The 24,674-nt window shown below is 37.9% G+C and overlaps 1 protein-coding gene across 7 annotated transcripts in view; it reads right to left on the reverse strand.

Annotated features, from left to right (window-relative positions):
- Positions 1-24,674, reverse strand: part of LOC113927670 (muscular LMNA interacting protein) — a 239,815-nt gene that overhangs the window by 176,051 nt on the left and 39,090 nt on the right. The gene's annotated exons all lie outside the window — the stretch shown is intronic.

Raw genomic sequence — 24,674 nt, forward strand, 5'->3', positions numbered from 1 at the left:
GTTGGCCTTTGCGCTCAAGACTGATGTCCCCAAGGTTGGACTCATCCGTTGATGCGACTCTACTTCCCCAGCCCTATGAATGCTTTATAGCATGCAGAAGTTTCCAGTATGAACACTGGAACAAAGAGACATACTCATTAATTGGCATGAATTAGGCCTAACCCAGCCTACTTTCACTTATGTGCAAACTTCCTCACCCCAAAATATCAAAAGTATTCATCTTTCAGGAAGACAACCGAACTAAGATAGCTGCACAGTGATCAAAAGGAATGTGTTTTTTTAAAGTGAGAACATGGGAGCCAACAGAAAAAAAGCATGTTATGGCTTTGATTTCATTTTTCCTCAAGAAAGAAAAGCAATCCCATGCCCATTCACCTCCCAAACCAAGTCCGGAGGCTTGTGGTGATTAGCAACAGAATTCTCCCATTCTGATTCAATTCACACATCTGCAAAGTGTAAGCAGATCCCAGAGCTGAGCACTCAGCACAACTATAAAATCAATTATGTTTTCCACCCATCACAGCAGACACATCCTAGGAGCCATTTATCAATAGCGCTTCAAAAAAAAAAAAAAAAAAAACTTATCAACTTCAAACCAACAAGATAAGAAACTTGGTGGAGATTGAGATTTTAAAACTGCTGAGAAAGTCTGGCTCAAAAGCCAAAGGAATATTTGTGAGGAAGTAAACTTTGGTTGGTTTAGCACAGATTAAAAATGTGAATTCATGAATACTACTAGTCCATTTATTGCCAGCTTGTAAAAATTTTTCAATGTAAACTGTGGTTAATTCATATCTGACAGCAAGCCTGAAAATAAGTAATTTAATATAAGTTGTAAGTGAACCCAGATGCATCTACATTTAGCTGTGTCTCTGCTAGAAGAATTTAAAATTCACACTCTCGTGAAAATTTGCGACTCAAATTGTATTTTGAATAACAAAGATTGACAATAATTTTAGATCTGTAACCTGTCCTCCAGGCCAGTGGTTCTCAAAGTTGGCTCTGGACCAGCTGCAAGGCGTCATGCAAATTCTCAGCCCATTCTCAAAAACTCTAGGCGTGCAGCCCAGCAATCAATGTTTTAACAAATTTTTAGGAAATTTTTAACTTTGAGAATCACTATTCTAGGACCCACGAACTTGGTGAATTGGTTCAAATACATGCTTTTAGAACTAACCAGAGAAGAAGTAAACTACAGCAATTCTCAACTTACAGAAACTAAGTTTACTTGCAAACTACTTTGTTGTTGTTTTTCCATAAAAATGGACTAAAATTCTCAGTCAAATCCACAAAGCCAATTTAACTTCTAAAATTAGAGCTATCATACTGAAAATTCAATTTAATAGGTATTTGTAATGGAGTGTCCTTCCAGAAGTGACAATGCAAAGCAGAAAGCTGACACACGAGGAAGGAGCGATTTACTACTGCAAAAGGCACTCCAAGTCCACTCCCACAGTCCTCCTACCCCTACTTCTGAGCCAAATGTAATCGAAGAGGAAGACAGATCAGAAATTAGGCAAGGTTGCAGGGAGCCATTGCAGAGACTGAGTTCCCTCCGGCAGAAGAAGGGAGGGGATGATGACCGCTGCCATTGGACCACGGATAATGTGCGGCAAGTTTGAGGGAGGGATGCCAAAAATCTGAGATTTCAAGGCTCCTGGTGTCCACCAGAAGCTGACAAATCAACAGAAGAAAACAGAATGTTTGGAAAGCATCTATTTGTATCTATGAGTTGTTAGACATTTGTAAGCAGAGAGGAATGAAATCCATCACTCAGTACACTTACACGAAATATTCACAGAGGGATGGAGATCATGATTATTACTTCTGATGACCGATTTAGACAAGACTTTGTTTCTGCTCTGCTTAAAACTTCTCAAACAATATCACAGTGGCATCTCAATGTAAACCGCAGTATGCTTTAAGCAGAATTCTAGAAAACTCTGAAACACAATTACTAACAATGGAACTAACCATACACAGTGACTCATTTCATTTGGAATTTGGCAGAATTTAGGTAACCAGAACTAGTTTAATGCTTAAGCAGAAAATACAGATGCCTAAGTCATGGGATTTAAATTTAGTGGGAGGGTCTCCCTGCTCCCAACTGATAACATATGGCTCATGAAGTCAGATGAATGTTATCTACAAAGAAGTCACCTTGGGGGGATCCATATGTTTATTTAATGTTTCTGCCAGTCTTCAAAATATTTTTGAAATCTCTTTTACAATTAACTTAAAAATTAATTTATAAACAGAAAACTGGTTTCTTGGCCTTAAAGTTACACTTTTTTTTTTTTTAATCCTAAACAGGTTGCCTCATCATGACTTGGACTCTTCCTAAAAATAAAATCCACTACTGAAAGAATGATTTATCATGGAATCAAAAGATTAGGGTTCTGGGGCACCTGGATGGCTCAGATGGTTAAGCATCTGCCTTCAGCGCAGGTCGGGATCTCCAGGTCCTGGGATGGAGCCCCACATCGGGCTCCCGGCTCAGTGGGAAGTCTGCTTCTCCCTCTCCCTCTGCATCTCCCTCTGCTTGTGCTCTCTTTGTCTCTCTCTCTCTCAAAATGAATAAATAAAATCTTTTTTTAAAAAAAAGATTAGGGTTCTGTCTACAAAGAAAATGGAGGAAGAATTTTTCCCAAGGACATTTCTGAAGTTAGAAATATTATGCAAATGTGATTATACCCCATGGAGGTGACAACTTTGATAGAAACAGCATTCATGCATGTTTAAGTTTGTCATGTTTGTTAAAACATACACCACTATTACAGCAAAAAAAAAGGTCTTGCCCATAAGATGATACAGTGCTTGAAATTCTATTATTATAAATTTATTAATTTTTATAAATAATTTCTCTTTCTATTTTAAGATGCAAATACCTAGGAGAGAAATAATACATTAAGCCACCTACAATTTGTAGCAGTGGTTCGTAATTCTATCCAAACTGTTCATCTTAATTCCATTGAAGAGATCCATGGATAGAATCCAAGCTATGCATTATGGGGAAAATATTACATTTTGTTTTCATCAAGGTCTAAGTGCAGTTCCTTCGATTTTGAATGCAATTGATCAAACACTGTAGAATTTGCACTACCTGTGATCTGAATACCTATAAAAATTATAGGTATTTTTATATCACAAGTATTAGAGATTTAGCAAAGTATCACTGATCACTACTTTGAAACTATAATGGTTATTAGACCTATCTCCAAATCTTGTTATTTAATGAAGAAGCACATATTACTGTATCACAACCTCTAAAAATATTTTGATGCCTGTATTTCAATATAACTTGTATCCTTTATTGTATGTAGTTTATAGTATGAATGTGAAAACAATATGCTAAGAAGGGGACCATCAGCTTCCTCAAACTGACAAAAGCGTTCACGACTCAAAAAAGATTAGGAATCCCTACCTTTTACATTGAGTTCATTTATTATATTTATTTACCCTTAGACCAGGATAGCAAAAGATTACAAAATACTGTAACTGTGGAAAAGGAACCTCAGGGTTAGAAGGCAGATTTTACATGCAATAAACTTGACCTACCCTGCCTTTTCCAGAAACAAAAGTAGAAACATGGTCCTAGAAGCACTTTACATAACCTGTCAGCTTGGAACTCATTAGCTGGATATACCTACTTTGTCTCTTTGACCAAAAAGTTAGCAGAGCATCTCTGCTTAAAGCAATGTAATTAGCAATGTGCCATCATCTAGGATATCAACCATGGAGGAGGTTGGGAAAGAAAAAAATGGAAATCTGACACTAAACCAAACTGAGTCTTGACATAATACTCAGTAAATGAGAAAATTAGAGAAGAAACAACAGATAACCTATGGAAGGGGAGAATATATTTATAAAAGATATATCTGATAAGGGGTTGGGATTCAAACTATATAAAGAACTTACACAACTCAACACCAAAAAGCAAATAATCTAATGAAAAAATAGACATTTCTCCAAAGACGTACAGATAGCCAACAGACACACAAAAAGCTGCTCAACATCACTCATCATCAGGGAAATGCAAATCAAAATTACAATGAGATATCACATCATACCCGTCAGAATAGCTTAAACCAAAAGCACAAGAAACAGCAAATGTTAGTGAGGATGTAGAGAAAAAGGAACCATTGTGCACTGTTGGGAGGAAGGCAAACTGGTGCTGCCACTGTGGAAAACATTATGGAGAGGGGCGCCTGGGTGGCTCAGACGGTTAAGCACCTGCCTTCGGCTCAGGTCATGATCCCAGGGTCCTGGGATCGAGCCCCATGTCTGGCTCCTGGCTCGGCGGGGAGCCTGCTTCTCCCTTGCCCTCTGCCTCTCCCGCGTTCATGCTCACTCACTCTCCCTCTGTATCTCTCTGTCTCAAATTGATAAATAAAATCTTAAAAAAAAGACATTATGGAGATTCTCAAAATACTAAAAATAGAATTACCCTATGATCCAGTAATTCCACTACTGGGTAATTAACCAAAGAATATGAAAACACTAATTCAAAAAGATATATGCACCCCTATGCTTATTGCAGCATTATTTACAACAGCCAAATTCTGGAAGCACCCAATGTCCATCAATAGATGAATGGAGAAAGAAGATGCAGTACACATATACAATAGAACATTACTCAGCTGTAAAAAAGAACGAAATCTTGCCATTTGCAACAACATGGATGGATCCAGAGGGTATAATGCTAAGTGAAATAAGTCAGTCAGAGAAAGACAAATACCATATGATTTCACTCAGATGTGGAATTTAAGAAACAAAGCAAATGAAGAGAGGAAAAAGAGACAAACAACAACAACAAAACAGACCCTTAAATACAGAGAACCAATTGGTGGTCACCAGAAGGCGGATGGGTGGGGGGATAGGTGAAATAGGTAAAGGGAATTAAGAGTACAATTATCATGATGAGAACTGAGTAGTGTACAGAATTGTTGAATCACTCTACTGTACACCTGAAACTAATATAACACTGTATGTTAACTATACTGGAACTAAAAATCAACCAGGGGACAAATAAATAACAAGAAACAACAAAAACAATGAATGAGGCAAGGCTTGGGATGAGTTGGATAGCTCTCTCAGTAAAACAGTAAAGCAGTTGTACAAGAGTGTCAGGAATAGTCCATCTCTAAATACGTAATACTAAAGAGTGAAAATAATCATTTGGTGTGGTTTACCTCCAAAAGGTACAGAGAGGGGGAAAAAAAAAAAAGTGGAACAAAATGAGGAACTGTATAGTGGTGGACACATTACATTGCCACAAATATTTAAAAAATAGCAAAACAGATTGTTGAGTAAGCCAAAACTTTGAACTCAACCACTCCACATTTTGCCAGTGTTTTTTTCATAGTAGTTTCCCAAAGAATAATATGGATGAAACACTATGATACCAAAGAGCAATAAGATACAGCTTAAGCTTTGTAGGGCAGTCTATTATACTTGAGATATAAATACAGCTGATTTGAGGGGCACCGGGGTGGCTCAGTCAGTTAAGCATCCCACTCTTGATTTCAGCTCAGGTCACGATCTCAGGGTCATAAGATCAAGCCCCACCTCAGGCTCCGAGCTGAGCATGGAGCCTGCTTAAGATTCTCTCTCCCTCTCCTTCTGCCCCTCCCCTCCAGCTTGCACACATGCGCTGTCTAAAATAAATAAATGATAGATAGATGATAGATGATAGATAAGTGATAGATGGACAGATAGATGATAGATTGATGATAGATACAGCTGATTTGAGTCTTTTTTAAAAAGACATATTTTCTGAATTTGTTTAGTATTTTAGTTAATTTTGAAATAAGAAGCATTATACTTATCACCAAGCAATTGTAAAGGTCTCTACCTAAACATGTATATATAAATATATTTGGGCTATTTATTGCGATGTAAACATCCCAATGAGAAAGATTAATTCACTTAACTGGAAAGAAAAGGATAACATTCGTTGAGTAATCTTGAAATAATCTAAAGAAGAAACAAACATCACCCCCTAGTTCTAGTAAGAAAATAAACAAAATGGTAGAAAAAATAAACCTTCGGGGAAATTGTGACCTCTGGGCTGTAGACCTGGAGACACAGTGAGGATTCTTAGGATACCTGGAACACTGTTAAATATAAAGTGGCTCATTGAGTTTGTTCCTGTATTAATCAGGACAATCAACATTAGACAGGATAACAAACACCACCTAAATCTCTTTAGGGAATGGTCGGAATGCAGAGGACATCTGTAATATTGTCATCTTCTCCACATTGTTTCTCCACCTCCACCCCACTTCCACCTTGACCACTCTGGGGGTTGACATATCCTTTCATCATCCTTCCACCTGGCAATGGACTTGGAGGAGCACACCTGACCCAGAGGAGGTTAATCACAGAGACAGACAAGGGGAAGACAGTTTGGGCTCTGGAAAAAGACCCAGAAGCAAATCCTGAACCCAAATCCTGGCTGTGAGATTTAGGCAAGTCATTTAACTCTTTAAACTTCAATTATATCATGTGTCAAATAAAAATTATAATAATTCCTGACTCATAGAGTTGTTGTGAGAAACAAAGTTAAAAATTCATTTAAAATGTTTGAGATTGCTTCCGAAAGATGATGTTCCACTAGTTACTTCATTGGAGCATGTTCAGTATTAACATGTAACCTAACTAGATCACAACAAAAACCTTCTACTGGATTTTTTTAAACTGGGGGATGGGATTGTTGAAACCCATCCCCACCTTGGACGGCAGAGTTTTCAGACATAAAATTCAGGAGCCACTGGTGACCTGTTTCTAGCCACAGGGTAACCCCAGTCTGTGGTGGGAAAGAAAGAAGCTGACAGGAAGAAAGAAGCAGAGCTGGGTGCCCAGGGAATAACCTGACTGCCATAAACCCCAGCTTCAAATGGCCCTGGGTGCCTGTACAGCCCAATTTCAGCGGAGATCTAGGTTTTCACCATTGTTTTGGTTGCATGAATCAACAAATACTGTTTTGATCCAAACTTTATGAAGTTTTTTTCCCAGCACTTCCACCAGTCCTACTTACTACAGTGAAGATACTCAAGGTCTGGTGGCATCCTCGAATCCCTCAGCCTCTGCCTACAATGTTAAGGTAGAGGCTAAGTGCGGACAGCTTCTAACTCTGTGACTTAAGTATTAAAATACAGAACTCACTTGAGGCAATTAGTCCTTCAACCTAAGAGAATACCCAAATGCTGATTACCCGGTTAGAATCTAAAAGTCAGCCTGGAACTTGGAGAAAGTGATCAAATTCTAGGGAATGAACTAGAATGAGCCAGTGATTTTAAAGAAGGAAAACATTTATGTCTATTTCTAAAGACTCTGCTACTGCAAGGATTCTGCAGTAGCTACTCAAGGTTAATTAGGTATGGTTCTAAAAGAAAGAATTAAAGTGTCAATTTCACATTTTCCCCTTTGTTTTATTCCTGAAACCAACTGGATTTGCTCTGTTTAATGTAATGACAACTATCAAACAGGATGTCAAAGGTAATTCCTCTCTTCTTTGTACCAATTTCAGTAGATTTAATTAATTCATCTACAAATACATACTATATATTGAATTAATCTTAGTGTCACGTTAACGATCAAATGAATTTTAAAATTCATGAGTGATTCTCCCTTTAATCTCAGCCTTCCTCTTCCCCAGAGTGATTATGCCTTGATAAATAAATGTGTTCGGTAAATTATAGTGTGTTCGCTTTCCACAAGAATGTTGGAATTTCATAAGGTTTCCCAAACATTTTCATGTGTCAATGCCACTGACAAAGGCAGAAAACCTTAGATAATTAGATTTGAAAATATATCTCATTGGCCTTAAGATGGAAATGAAAATGGGATTTTGTTTCTCTGGATATCACCCACGTTGAATATTTAGGTTTAACATAAATTATCGCGTCATCAAAGTATTCTCTTTCTCCACTTAATTTCCACATTAATTTTTAGATGAGATGTCATTTTATAATTAGTACTATATTGATTTGTTGTCATGTGTAATCTCCTTTATTTGACTAGAGAGTCGTCGAGGGCAGCCGGTGTGGTTTTTATATCCTTGCAGCTGTCACGACACCTGGACTCAATGCTGTGGGACCTAGAAGAGTCTCCATAAATGTTTGCAAGTAACAAATCACCTGCAAAAATGTCTATTTCTCTGATCCCAGTTCAAAAATATAGGAAAAGGCTCCTTTAAACATGACTCTTTCTCTACTTTCAATTATTTTCCAATAAGCATGGATAATTTCCTTTATTATTTTTTCCACTGTAAAAAAAACCTGAGAAATAGATATTAAAGTTAAGCCAGGAATAATAGTGGCTTGGGGCAGAATTCTGCCGAGGGGTGGTAAGCACCACTCAGTTCTGTCCTTGCCTCTCAGTCTCTCCCCCTCATCTTAGGACACTACTGGGAACAGAACAAGAAAAGACCTATGTCTACCTTTCAGGAAAGTGTGTAAATCAGACTGCAGTAGAGGCTTTGGAAGGGTGAGCAACTGGTGACTAGCCTAGACCATAGATCATCTTACAGTCTAGAGGTGTTTTGACTTAACCATGGAGGAGAACAATAAACTTTTTAAATAAGGAAACAGCCCGATTTATTGACCTGGCTGTGATATATGCATGATGGAACAGAGAGAGAGATTGGCAAAAGTCTCTTAAAATATCCCCAAAGTAGGAGCTGTGGAGAATAGATGGGTTGAATTCAAACAACATTTTAAACAAAGCTTTGTCAGAACTTGACAACAGAAAGGAGTAAGGGTTGGAAAAAAGGTAGTGAAAATTGTGATTGGAATAATAAGAGTATCATTAATAGAAAAAGAGAACCCGGAAAAACAGCTTGTTGGAGGAGAATTAATACATTAGGATAGTGCTTGGGTTGGAAGTAAGGAACATTACAAAAAAGCCCACAAGGTTCTAATATTGAAAATAATTTGTTCTCTGCTTTGGTTCATTTGCCCCAGTTACTCAGATAGGGAAGGATTGGAATTTATGTCTCCATATGCTATTACCATTTTGATCAAAAAGGTGTCTAATGTAAAATCAGGTCAGCTGGAAAAGATTTCAGAAATCTCCTAAAATGAAATGTTTAAAATGTGTAGAGCAAAAATAAGGTATTTCAAAGGAAAGATTTTTAAAAGGCAGTGGTTTAAAAAATAGAAAGAACCAACTTGAGAAAGTAATGGGATTGTCACAAATCCCTAGGCAATCCTTGTGCTATAACTTAACTAGAGCTCCTAAACTGAATTTTGCTTGATCTTCCACCTCTCCTAAGATTTTCATGTTTAACCCTGTAACACTCTGGTCACTTCTCTTTCATCTTTTACATCCATGTTAATATTATTAAAATAGAACTTGCATTTATTTTTTATACTAATTCCCCAGTGTAAACCCTCTGAGGGCAGGGATGATATCTTATTTATTTCTGTGTCCTGATATTAACACAATGTTTAATACATAAAGGCCTCAGTTACTCAATGCCATTTAAATTCACTTTGTAGGTTTTGTCTCTGGAATTACATAAATTCTTCAAAAGTTGGAACCTGGTGCCCAAAATAAAGCCCTCGGCCCCATGGAATAATAGTGACAGTGGTTACTTTCTTACGTTGTCCACCTTACACTTAGGAAAACAATACACTGCCACGTTTGATTTTCAAGGCAATCCAGTAAAGCAAGGTTTTACTCCCATTTATGGATAAGGGAATAAACTCATATTTTAGGTATTCAACTCAGAACTACACAGCTGAAAGGTAACAGTCTAGAACTCAGCCCTCCTGAGACAGTTTTGTCCACTGCTTATCTGGTCGTTGTCCATAGATCATCCAGTTAACTGAAACCATCTCCATGTTCTCTCCTCCATCTTTTTCCTGAGTCAGCCATTTTTCTACTAATATGGTAAGATATTTACAAAACAAAACCAAGTTGGGAAAAGTGCTTAGATGAGTGAAATTAACAAACTGAAGGTGACTGCTTCTTGTGGCCCAGATGCTTCTCCCAGAGATCTCAACCCCACCCAATTCTTCTGTAAACTCTCCAGCACTGTCACCATCATGACACCACTATGGCTACAATTGTGAAACACAGCACAGACTTAAAATTCTTTACCCAAAGAATTGATAAAAGTCTAAACCTCAGTCCATGTCCCTAGTGAACATCACTAGGTCTCTCTCCTCTTAGCCCATCTGCTTTCCTCCCCAGAACATCATTGCCAAATATGCACTGGCTTGTTGTGTCTTCTTTCTCCATCAGGTACATGTATGTATTTTTTCTCTCTCTGCGTCTGTTTTCTATCCTCATACTATGATCGATCCTCTTGCTTTTATCCTCTCCTCTTTTCTAACTCCCTTCTGGCTAATTTATTGCCCTTGCTAAATAATTTTTGTTCTATATTCTCTTTGGCAGCTACCTAGTTCCAAAAATCAGAAATCGGAACAACTGTTACTCACACAGCCCCTGACTAATGTATTGCCCTTGATAGTAAAAATGGCTCCCACCCCTCTCCCATAGATTTCATTTTCATCTAAAGATATCTACATGGTATTAAAATACGTATTAGCTGAATGGCTGGCGGCAGAGTAAATAAGATAGCAGAGCTCAGGTCAGAATTCAAAGTGGGAGTCACATCTGACAACTTTGACCTCCACACATAATCACTACTCATGTAGCCAATGAACGTTCTTATTCAGCTAAGATTTGCTTGTTTTCTCTGACCTGGCCCTTTGGAGACATTTATGAATATTGGTTTTAACAGTAAAAGGTCACAGTACAATCAGGTAAATAGATTCTCTCCTAAGATTCCTTAAATCTCAGTTGAACTTGTTAAAAAGTGAGAGTTGCTAAAATTACAGCAATTCAGGAAAATGTCAGTTAAGCATGAAGCACTTTATAATTTTGGCAATAATGCCACCTATTTAAGACATTGTCATCTTTAGAAAGTGGAGTAGATAACTATAGCTTTCACTGTCTCTGGAGGTATCTAGGCATTTCTGGGAGAATACTTGAAACTACACAACATTTCTCCAGACACATAGTAATTTAATATGTCATTTAAATTTTTCCACTACTCTAATTCCCAACATTTATAAAGTGAGTGTAACAGTACTAGAAAAGAGCATTAAAAACACTATCTGAAAACCTTTCAACGAAAGTCTACTTTTTCGACAGAACTTTTGGGGAAATCAATACATACCATTATGAATGAAATAGATCTCAATCAAGTTTCCAAATATTTTGAGAACTAAACAAGGAAACACATATTGGGGAAAAGAAACTAAATGTGACCAGTTTAATGGAATGATCACTCCATTCACAAAGCAAACTAACAGATAACAAAATTAGACACATGCTACCACTCTCTAAACAGCCATTAACGAAATAACCAATCACTATAAATAAATGCTAGCCTTTAAACATGCCAATAATACTAAAAATAAATATGACCATAGCTATTTATGGTCAGCAGGATATTTGAAACAATATCCACCGGTGGATCCAGGGTCATTTACTCACTAATTGTATAACTTTGCACCTTCATATCTCTATCACTTCCAGAAAATATAAAGTTTGCAGATTATGATTTCTCTTCTGACAGTCACATCCCAAAATTTTAATAATTGGCATCAAATTTTAATCCATATCCTATTTCCTCAAGTATTTTTCCTCCCCGTATATTCGTCTCCTTTCAATTTTGAGAATAAAGGGGAGGTATTAACAGGACTTAGTAGCAGTATTTTAATAGTATTATTGCAAGACACATAGAAATGCCTGAGTTTTGCCAGTCACCTCAACACCAAGGAATTCCAAGAGAGCCTCGTACACAAAGATAAATCAAAATAACATTTTATTAATAACTGTCCAAATACCATATTCCCCAGTGAAAGGTTTCAATTAAAAGTCTGAATTGATGTGGGGCCTAAGCACAGTCCTTCACTCTATCCAAAAAAGTAGAAGCAGCACGTTCGGGTTGAAAGGAATAGAGGCAAGGGAAGCGAGAATGCAGGTTAGGTCCCTAGGAAAGATGTCTGAATGTACTGCCTCAGGTCCTTGAAGTAGTCAACATATTCTCTCCCCCTCTCTCTCTGACTTTCCTCCCTGCCTTAAAACAGTATACCTGACCAATACATCAGTTTCTAAATTATAATTATCATTATTATAATGGACTGGTAGGACTTTCCCTGTTCATTGTTGTTGTTGTCAAAACCAGCGAGGTTCAACTATAGAGCTTTACACTCCAACTTCCTGCAGTGAAAGAAATCGGGACGTCAACGTCCATGAACTTTCTCCGTATCCCCTCCTTTTGGTCCTCCCCTCAATATCGGGTTCCTATCCCAACTCACTGTGAATGACAACAATTGTCTTTAAGCCAATATTTGATCATCGTTTGAGGGGCCAATGTCACCAACAACTTTTCGTCTGAGGTATGGAGAAGGGAGCTGGTTCTTTTCACCTCAACCAACGTGGCTCCAGCTCCTAGTCATATTCCTTAGCGGTCATCTTAAATGTCACTTTCTGAAGGAGGCTTTTCCTGGCCTTTTGACCTAAGTTAAGTAGCTTTGGGTCTTCTGCTTCTCTTCTGTAACTAATCACACAGTTATTGGTTTAAAGCCTGCCTTTCTTCTTAGAATGTAAGCCCTATAAAAGCAGGCCAATGGCCATAAGCCCATACAGCACGTCTGTGCTGGTTAGATAGAGGTCCCCTTTTGCCTGAGCAGATGCAGCCCCGCGCCAAGGCACAGGCTTATCACGTGGAACGTCGCCTGCCCTTCAGTCCCGCTAATGCCATTGGCAGGAACACGCACAAGCACACCGTGTCCTAAGGGCAAAGAACGTATCTATGTTTTTACCACTGGATTTCCAACACAAAGTCTGACACTTGGAAGATGCTTGGTAATGACGTATCAAACTCAATTTTAATACTTGAAATTTTGACATTTGAAAGGAAAGACCTTGTTATAAGGACGGCCTTTCAATTAACTTGCCCAAGTAACATTCCTCCATCTTTCTCTTTCCATTCCCCTTAACACACACACACACACACACACACACACACACACACACACACACACACACACACACATTTTTTTATACACAGTGCAAATTTCTTTTGGTTTCAAGCCTGTAGGCCAAAATTATTGCTTGTATTAGTCCGACTCCTATACCCTAGCTTTCCAGTGAAAGTTTCAGAGATAAAATGGAAGTAACTATGGAAGTTAACACAGTGTATTATTACAGGTCAGATTTTTCTCTCCTGTTAATGACTATTAATATATCTGTTGATCATTTAGTCTCTATTTTTACCTCCCTGTCTCAGTTTTTAAAGACCTCCTGAAGCCTCTTTTTAAAGACCTCCTGAAGCCTCTTTTGTAAGGACCTCCTGAAGCTCTATTTAATTGCAGAGATTATATACTGTATCTTGGAGTCCTTAAAGCAAAACATTTTACTACATTCCGGATATAAATTTATACACACACACACACACACACACACACACACACACAGAGAGAGAGAGAGAGAGAGAGAGAGAGAGAGAGAGAGAGAGAGAGACATAGGTATATATGAAATTCCCAACAATTAGTTGTCCCTAAATAGAACAAACTGCCTCAAAAAAGTAAGTGACTTGCCATGACTGATCAAGCAGAAATAGGTTACTATCTGTCATGGCTGTCATAAAGCGATTCCTGCAGGAAGGAGGAAATTCTGAGGAAATCTGCACCCTCAACATTTCCTAAGAATACAGGTCCTGCTACCAAAAAACAACTACTATCCCCATAAGTGCAAATTTACGGGTATTTTATTAATTCATTATCCTTTATGGATAACAGAATGTAAGAGAATTGCTAAAAATACATTTTGTGGTGAGTTTACTGGAATAGTTATAAAAATACCAAAATTAAGTCAGCTTCCTTCTGTGTCCCAAGGCAGTACTCATACTAGGGTAACAACTCCAGAACTTAGAGACCTTCCAGGCTCATGATCATAGCCCCAGGGTCCCGTCGATCCCCATGGAGCAGCCATACTGAATAGTTTTCAGTCTCCTGGGTTAGAACCAGGGTTCTGTAGAGGTCAATGCCATCTCTGCCACTAACTAGCTGAGCAGGTCCTGGGCCAAGTCATTTAATTTCTCAATGCCTCATTTCCTGATCTGTAAAATGAGGATAAAAATGATACCAAAATTTTAAAAAAGAAAGAATACCAAAAGCATCTGGGTTACTGTGAGGAATAAAGGCGTAAATACACATAAAGTACTCAGAATTCTAGCTGACCCAGGAAAGTACTCAATAAATGTTAACCTTATGCCCTTGGGCAATTTTCTTATCTTTTCTGTGTCTCAGTTTTCTCATTTATAAAGCATATACAAAAATAACATTCCTACCTTAGACCATTGTGAAAATCACAGGAGAGATGGAAAATTGCTTTGGAATATATCAGCTTCTATGCAAATGCCAGGAGTGAATAAAACTCATACATATTATGAATGGCTAAGCAAATTCTTTCCTTTCTGCCTTCCTTAAAAGCACTTTTTAAACTTTCTTCTCTGCTCTGTAAGAGAAACATTTCACTAAAAAGAACTAGGAATTATATATCAAAGTAGGTAACAGCTGTAGACATAAAGGCATTCTTGCCGAGAAGCTTCCAGAGGTGGGTTTTAGCATTTTTTTTTTTTACATGTAGAAGATTTGGGCTTTTTTAGTATCACGGAGTGAACTAAAAACACACTACACAGAAACATAAAAGCATCCTCTCAGAGGCCGAAGACGTCTCTCACTCCTGGGTCTCCTACCGTTTACTTCTGCAAGTATTCCCTAGTGCATCAATTCCTAGAGCAGTCTGTCAAAGATGCAGGGAGCAGAATGACCTCCAACAATGTGAGAGAGCAGCATCTTCCCAAAGTGGGGAAGGAAGATAGAAGAGATGAGCAAAAGCCTCTCTGAATTACTCCCAAAGGTCTGTTTGACCTTTCACGTTCAAGCTGTTGTACAGTGAGTCCTATTTCAGTTTTTTAATGAAATCTTATGATTTCCCAAACTTGGTCAACCAAGGGCCAACACTTAAAGATGCAAATGCAAACTCTTGTACTTAGAGCAAAGAAAGGATTGCCTCTGTGCCTGACGGATCAGTCTTAATTCAATAGCAGTTCAAGTGAATAAGTCTCAGAGAGTAGGTGGCTTACAGTCCTGGCATGTGTCCACAGTGTGATGTACTAACAAAATAATTTAAGCAAGCAGTTTTTTTAAGATGTCATTTTTCTTATTATAAAAAAGGCATATGGTTATTGTAGAACATTTTAAAATATTTATATATTTATTTTAATACACACACACAAATACAAAAATCATCCTAAGTCTCACAACTTGGAAGTAAGCCAGATAATATGAGACCTTAGATTCGAAGCTTCATGAAGGCAGGATCTCCATGTAAGGATTAGCAAAGACACATGATCCCTGCCCTTAAGGAGTTTAGCAGGTGCTCCTCTCCTTCAAGTGCCACCTTCTCAGGCAATCCCTGAATACTCTATTTTAAATTTCTTGCCAACACTCCCCGTTTAACTTTCTCCATAGTACTGATCATGTTTGAACATTTATGTATGTTGAATAAATATATTTATTCATGTGTCATACTAAGAAAACTAGCAGATCATAAGTGATTCATTTGATTCCATATTACATCTTTTTCTTATTTATGTTCTTTATTTTCTCTCTATTCTCACTAAGATGTTGGTTTGCTATGATATTCCCAGAGTTTAAACAGTGCCTGGCACAAAGAAGGCAACCAGTAAATATTTGCTGACTGAATTAAAGAGTAAAAAAGACTGCAATGTACTTCTTTTCTAATAAACTCCCTGTCTCATAAGACTGGGTAAATAAGTTACAATTCTTCCATAAAGTGAAATATACTAAAAATACGTATCTCTACAATTAACAAGAAACAGTAAAATTTCCATGATGTTATTAGATTTTTGAAAGTCAGATTATAAAAGAACATACATAATATGATCTCATTTTCAATCTATTTGAATATTCATAGTGATTGATTTGAATTTATTTGAATATTCATACTGATATATAGTACCTGCTATATGTCTGCCATATGTGCTAAGGTCACATAGATGAAAAAAGTGTGCTCAGGAAACAGACATATAGAAAGATAATGATGGTATAATTTGATCAGCCCTGTGACAAATACATGTGCATTCCTCCTGCTTTGGGAGAGGTCTGGCTTCTTGGGAAAATGGGTAGGGAACAGATATCTCATTAGACAAAAGGCAGTTTATACATGCACATTGACTTTAATGGCAAAGCCGCCAGGAGAAATGTTATCTTGTTGTATGTGATGATGCAGTCTTCTACTTATCATTCAAAAGCACAGCCACTATTTCTATCTAAATTATTCCTGACCACAATGAGATCTTGCAAAGAAATATAGATTATAACTGTGTTGCGATCTCTAACTTAGTGCTGATTATAGGTGGGGAACAGCGTGGAGATCCGGAGGATTGCAAAGAAGCATGTTTTTGCTTTGAGTGCACATTCCATTCCATGGCGCTGTGTCTGCTATGGTACTGGAATTGCAAGAAGACTTTTTTTTTTTTTTTTTTGCTCCCCCACCCCCACCTCCCTTAATAACACCAAGGAAAACAGAGACTTGGTAACTCAATCTGACACAATCCACCCTGTTTGTCTTCAGTACAATGTGTCATTTGCAAGTTCATCCAGTATCTTCCATTACAGGGTGGGGAGCAGCTAAGAATAGCTTGCAGAACTTGACTCTTCTCCTTGCCGGGAAGCACTGAACCAACAGGGTGACTCACTACGGATGTAAATTCTTGTGAGAGCACTGATAAAGGAGACTTTCAGCAAGGGCAGGAGAGAGAGCCTTCTAACTTTTAAAGTTGCTATGCCTGCTGTGGACTTGCACATCCTTGGTCTTTTTGTGAGAAAGAGCAAACTCGCAGGTAGGCAACACTCAAGCATCAGTGAATGCCATGTGGCTAAATTTCTCACATGCAGCTCAAGTAACAAAGTTGGATGCTTTCCATTAAATAAAATTTAAACTCTGAAATAAGCTTTGGTCATAAACAGAACCACAGGCTTAGTTAGGTAGCAGAGCCAAGCTTCAACAGCCTGGGAGTGCTTACGTAGTCTGCATTTCCTCATTCCTATATTGTTTATTATACTAGCTACTCAGCAAACCATCCTGGAATATCTCAAATGGATACAATTCCCAAATACACACTTAAAAATTGGGAAATAAAATGAAAATAATAATAAAGAGGGCATGTTCTGCATGGAGCACTGGGTGTTGTGCACAAACAATGAATCATGGAACACTACATCAAAAACTAATGATGTAATATATGGTGATTAACATAACAATAAAAAAAGAATCCAATATAAAAAAAACTAATGATGTTATGTATGGTGATTAACATAACAATAAAAAATTTTAAAAAATAATAATAGGGAAAATTTTGCAGCTACTATGCTAGGCCCTTCACTTCAATTTTCTAATTTAATTTTCACAATAGCTCTAAAAAGTATATTAAATTACTGTGACTGAATTAAGTTCCATTACTTGCCCACAGTCACAAAATGAGTAATCATGATAGTATTCTACAATTTGGCATTACTTTCTTCCATTTTAATTTCACAACCACCTGCTATGGTAAATCAAGAAATTAATATCATGTCACTTGAACTTTAAAATGAGATTTTTGCACACAATTCCCTGCTAATGATAAGTAAGACTAATTAATTCATACTTTATATTGCATTTCACCTAGAATGAGAATTAGGAGAAAAGAAAGATTTTTTTTTTCTCTGAACTGTGAAAGAAGAGCCATCATGAATGTTTACCATTCTCACATGAGGTTTTAAAGGGAGAAAATATAAAGATCATCTCTTTAACATTCAAAAGTTCCAGTGCCATGCACATTCTTTCATCTTATGTAATAATTAATACATATCTATTTTGAGCCACCAAAAAGAAAGGAAATTCTGCATGGTTCAACCCACTAGATAGCACAGTGATGCTTAAGTATATGGGCTCAGGTCCAGACAGACCTAGGTTCAAGGCCTGGTACTGGCACTTTCCAGCTCTGTGACACATTATAGTTGCTCTTAGTTACAGGTGCTTTCATTGAAAATGGGGCCAAAGTGCTCACCTCTGCAAAAAGTTGATGTGCACAAAGCACGCATCCTATAGCCAAGAGTCAGTGATGTTCTGGAGTGACCATTCATTGCATATGGCATTCATTTACTTTGTACCCAAGCCTACGAGCCCCCAGTCCATGGATCTTCCTCTTATAATACATCTTGGATCAAAATAAGCTGGCATGTTAATGAGCCCTCATTTACAACTCTATACCTTTTTCTGTGAAATACATGTCAAATTCATTTTAGAACCCAATAAAAATTCAGCTCTGCACTCTATTCTCTCATTCGAGGATTATATACTTAAAATTTACCACAATGTTTTTTCTTATTTCCATCTTGAACCATCATTCTCTCCTTTTCAAGTAGAATGATTTTTTTCTTTCAAGTTCTTTGTAAAGAAGCAGCAAGAGAAGAGCATTCTTGAATGTGTGGTAAAACTAGCGATTACAACTCAAGGGGTTTTTAACATGTTCTATAAACATTCCTGACAATGTTGGGGCGTCTGGTGGCTCAGTCGTTAAGCGTCTGCCTTTGGCTCAGGTCATGATCCCAGGGTCCTGGGATCGAGCCCCACATCTGGCTCCCTGCTCGGCGGGAAGCCTGCTTCTCCCTCTCCCACTCCCCCTGCTTGTGGTCCCTCTCTCGCTGTGTCTCTCTCTGTCAAATAAATAAAATCTTTAAAAAAAAAAAAAACATTCCTGACAATGTTAATTATTTACTGCTTCAGTTATTTTGTGTAAAATAAATATCTGTGTCTTTTAAAAGCAAAAATGTTGGTTAATTCTCTAAAATCAATGCTATTAAACACAGCCTAAATTTTTTTGCCAGATTTGCAGAACGAATATAGATGCTCTCAGTGGATGGTTAAACACTAGACAGATGCACTTTAAGTTTTCTTCTGCCCTAGGAGTGTTGTGATTTTGATAGGAGATTAATATACTCTCCTGACTCTAGTGTTCCTTTTTCCTTTATTCCCCCTCATCAGTTCTGGTAAGGTTATTTATTACAGTTGTCCTATGACCACCCAGTTTGACATGCATCACAGCCTAGGATGATCCTATATTTCTTTCCCAGGATCCAGTGATTGGGCACAGGGTTATGCCTATGATCTAAAGGTGGTAATTTAGAATCCTCACTCATAATTTTCTAGCTTAAGACAGTCACCATCCATCTTTCCCACCACATCCCATGAGCCTAAGAGTGAAGTCAACCCCGAGAAGCCAGGAGATGAAGAGAGAAAAAAAAGCAGAACAGCGATGAGATGGAAAAAGTCAGAACACTGAATACGTCATTTGAACTCTTAAATTTAGCTGTGCCTGAAGACTATATACATGTGGTCTTCCTGGTTATACTAACCAATGAATTCCTTTTTATTAAAACCGAGCTCAGTTGGGTTTCTGTTACCAACAATAAAAATAATGTAAAATGCTTGGCCTAATGCCTAGTCCATATTAAGTGCTCATTAAATTTTAGCTACATATAGATACATAGAGAAATATAGATATAGGTATCAACAATCACATTAAAAACTTAAAGACTTTTATAGTTAGATCAGAGCATAAAGATCTATTCTTGTTCCCTCACTTTCTAGAGAAACTGAGATCTAGGGCAGCGAAAGTGTCTCTTAGAATTAAACTGTTCTTCATTTGTGTATCTGAGATCAGAATTCAGATTTTCTCTCTCCTACATGTTATATTCCCCCCAAATTATCTACAATATAAGTGACACAATCAGGAATAATTAAGGCCTAAGAGGGGCTTTAGAAGGTCTCAGGAACAGGTAAAGAGAAATAAAAATGAACAGCCTTTTTTCAAGGTGAGTTTGAGCACTTTGTATGTTTTGGGTTTTGTACTTTTTTCAGACAAATAGGATCTTTCCATTTCTGTTATTACCACCCATTCCCTTCTTTTGTGTCGCAATGAAGAAAGAAGAAAAAAAACTAATATTTGAGTGACTTATTTTAAATTAAATTATCAAACAACTCAATACAAAGAACATACACTGGTCTCAAGCACCAGAAAAGCACTATACAATGTACCGAGAACAAAACAAAGATGACTAAAACATACTGACTGTAAGATAGATTTCTTCAAATGTTAATACTACATATTAATTACTAAATAACTTCAAATGTTAACCGGTTATAACTTCAAATGCTGGACTGTGCTCAGTCCAATAAGGAGCCTGGTGTGGATATGAGGGGGCGGGAGTGGAGCCGGAAACACAAAGGAAAGGAAGAAATTCCTCCTGTAGGACTTGGGGAGATCTTCCTGAAAAGGTGACCTTTGAGCTGGCTTTACTGACAGGTTGAATTTCAAAAGCCTGAGTTGGAAATATGGTAGAACAAAAGCCTCCACGTGTAGCCAACAGCATGAGTACAGAAACACAAAAGTTCAGGGCATGTTTGTAAACACAGCAGTCACAGATCCGTAAGCATTCATGTGAAAGGTAAGTGTATAAAAATAGTGCGAGGTAAAGAATATCAGGAGATCTTACTGTCTTCGATAGGCTTTCAGAATTCTCAAAATCTCAGTGTGTAGGGGACGAATACCATGACCCTCATGCAACCTGTCAGAATAGAAGAAACGTATTCCATTGCCTACTATAACCATTAGGGGCAAAAGACAAATTTCCTCTTCCACCATTTTGTGTTCTGGCATCAAAAACTTTGAATTGGACCTTAAAGATATTCAATCCAGCACTGTTTAAATGAGCAAAATAAAAAAAAAAAACCCACAAAATCATAAACAATCTAAATGTCAAGCAGCAGACCGTCAAATAAATTATAACATCCAAGCCATGGAATGCTATTTCAACAAATTCACATTATAGAGGAACACTTAATACAACAAGAGTGTTCAGATATGTTAAGTGGGAAAAAAACAGGTTATCAAACACTACATATAGAATTAATACATGTGTATGTGTGCGTGTGTGTATGTGTACATAAAGCAAAATTATATACTCAAGGCATTAGCAGAGTTATCGCCAGCTGGTGAGGTAAAAAAAAAAAAAAATTTACAAGTGTTTTTATTTTCTTTCTTTTGCTTATTTGTGCTTTAAACCTTTACTACAGAGAACATGTATTACTTCTGTAAAGTAAAAAATATCTGTGTACTTAATGTATGTACAAGGGTAATTCTTAATTCTTTACCTGGAGAAAGGGAATTTAAAGGAGACACCAAGATTCAGATGTTTACTCAGAACAAAAATGGGTAAATGAATGTAAATGCCCTCTTGTTCTGAAACAAAATCTCCCATTGTGAAAAACCCTATCTACTGGACAATTCACTCAAAGCCTCCTGAAACCAATAGTCAAATGTAAATTCATTTCATTCTGAAACCATTCTTATGTTATCAACATTTCAGTGAAAATACATGCAATGTTGAACTTCAGCACAATAAAATTTCATATCACATATATTTTAAATAACTGAAGAAAAGAATAAACTTTTTAATTTATTTTGGACTTTACCTCACAGGGACACTTCAAAAACCAATAATTACTTCATTGAAGCCACAACTAATTGACATCAGGTTATTAGTTGAATTCAAGACATAACTGACATGAGAGCTGACTCTATACAATTTTGAATAATGCCTTAAAGACAGCCTGGAGGTAAGGTTAGGGGTGGGTGGTGGTATGTAGCTGAGCACCATGGAACCTGTCTTATAGGGTAAGGAAGCACCTCTCCATACTAAGCCTGTATGTTAATCATGTTTACCCTCTCCCCACAAGTAAATAGGGTGTGGCCCAATTTGCTTCACTTCATCTAACATTTATCTTTGTGGGAAATGAAGGGTAGGGTAATATTGATTATAAAAACAAATACCATCAGCACTAACCCCACAGAAATGTGTGCCAACATTTCTGCAATTTAATCATGAACCAATGATATCAGTCAACAGATGATACCAGGACTCAATAACACTAGACCTCTGACCCAGCAGAGCTGGGACCACACACATGGGTTCACATTTACAAAAGTTGTGTTCACTTATACTCCTGGTTATCTGCTCTTTCTATAAGGCAGATGCTTTCTGCCTTTGCAGTACATTAGAACCACCTGAGGAGGATTGTTAAAATACCAATGCCAGAGCCCCATCCACAGAGATCAGCTTTCCATTGGTGTTCGGTGATACCAGGTTTTTTTCTGAAAGTCCCAGAGGATTATAACTTTTAGCCAAGGTTGAGAATCCTGATTCAGTGTTAGGACTACATCTATTCATATTTAAGCCATGAATGTCTAATTCTTTTTAAACAAATTTTGTAGTTTGATTCCACAGATCTTCAAGGAAAGTCTAGAATTCTCCAGACAACCCAGGGCAACACCAGCGTTTCCCTTTCAAGCATGACACTCCAGGCTTCCTCACTGTCCCTGACTTTCTCTAGGAGCAGCTCTGGATACTGAGTCTTGGCTGTTGAAGAGCAGGTTGCCAACGCCCAAAATTCAACTCTACCTAGAGATTTCAGAGGGAAAGATGTCATCTAAAACTCAGGCAATTCAGGACTCCTCCCCCATTCTGTCTCTTCTCCAGGTACAGCAGTTCCTCCTACCCCCAGAGGACACATTCCAAGACCCCCAGTGGATGCCTGAAACCACAGAGAGTACCTAACGCTATATATACTGTTTTTGTCCTCCTATACATGCATACCTATGATAAAGTGTAATTTATAAATTAGGCACGGTAAGAGATTAACAACAAGAACTGATAATACAAAAGACTAATTATAACAATATACTGTAATAAAAGTCATGAGAGTGGGGTCTCTCTCTCTCTCTCTCCCCATCCCTCTCAAAATATTTTATTGTGTTGTACTCATCCTCTCTCTTGTTCTGATGTGAGAGGATAAAATGCCTATGTGGGTGGTGAGATGAAGTGAAGTGAATGACGCAGGCATGGTGATGCGGCATTAAGCTACTATTGACTTTCTGACAATACAACAGAAGGCGAATCATCTGCTTCTAGACCACAGTTGAACTCAAGTAACTGAAACTGTGGAAAGTGAAACCATGGGTGAGAGGGATCTACTGTATTACCAGTCTATGTTTGACGCCTACCCATGTTGCTGGAGGCTCAGCCTGGCACCTTCATCTGTGCCCTGTGGAAACCCTCTTCTTCTGAGGGGACACATATATTTATCTTGTGCCTTGATCAATCCGTTTACCTCCTCTGCAATAACTAAAACCTGTCTCTTCTTCCCTTGTGGCCCCTTTCTCCTTAAACATCTAATAGAGAGAAGGAACACAGTGGCTCTTTCACTTTGCCATCACCCTCTTTCATGAGCACACGCCTACTGGAAACTGGAGGCATGTCGAGGCGCCCCTCAATTCCTGATTTGCAATCATCATTCTCTGCCATCTCTTAAAAACCTCTGTTTTCTCAAAATCTACATTCACCATAAGCACTGCCTCTTCCCAGCCCATGACAGATGGTACAGATCTGTCATCTGGCTACAGGACCATCACTCACCATACTTGATGATTTTAGCATCTTTAATCCAGTCTCTTCTATGTCCTAAAGGGGACACAGATCATAGCACCTTTTCAGAACCCTAACCTCAAGGTAGAACCTGACCTTTTCAGTCAAGATCACTTTTATTTCCACTGTATTTCAACCACCAATGGGCAGATATCACCACATCTTGGGCCCTCAGTGGGAACAACTCCTCTTTCACTGCCTAACTCTGGAAGTACCTCTTGTTCACATTACAACCTTCCTTCTTCCTCCAGGATTCTCATGGTTTTCTTCACTAACGAGCTAAGCTTCTGCAAAAGGAGTCCGATCATCTGCCCCCACTTTCTCACCCACCATTTATTATATAATCCTTGGAGGCTGTAGAGCTAATACAGTCGCTAGAGAAGTTAGGAGAACAGTCCTGATTTTGTGTCCTATGTGTGGCACATGGTGTGACCCTGGGAAAAATTTTTTATCTCTATAGACTGTTATCCCTCTATAAAGGGGGAACAATGAAAATCTCAACTTCACGACTATTGCTGAGAGAATTGATGATCTAATGCAATTGACAAGTTTAGCACGGTAGCTGTCACACAGTAAACTAAACACATGCTATATTTTCCTCTTGTTGTTGGTATTATTTTTCCATTATTCTCTGTTTCTATACCCACATGCCCTTGGAATGCCTCTGTTGGAGTTCAGCAGTGACACCAAGTCAGTGCGCCAGTAGGTTTTAACCCTCACCTGTCTCCAGGGCTCTGTCCTTCTTGGGCTCCTCTTTTATTTCCTCTCTGTTAACTGTCTGCCATCATATTTTTTACTTCACCCTTCAAATGTAGGCATTTGTTCTCTATAGAAGTACTCATTCCCTCTATTGGTTAAGATTATTATTCATAGGCACTTACTGTTCTAGCTCCAATTTTGCATTTCCAACTCCCTGCGGGGATATCTTCACATGTTAATTTCGCAGGAGCTCAGGCTAAATGCCTACAAAAGAATGTGTCTCATATCCACAGGACTTGCTCTTCCTCAATGAATAAGAGAACCATCCTCCTGCCT

This window comes from Zalophus californianus, chromosome 7 (genome assembly GCF_009762305.2).
Source record: "Zalophus californianus isolate mZalCal1 chromosome 7, mZalCal1.pri.v2, whole genome shotgun sequence".
NCBI classification, from domain to species: domain Eukaryota; kingdom Metazoa; phylum Chordata; class Mammalia; order Carnivora; family Otariidae; genus Zalophus; species Zalophus californianus.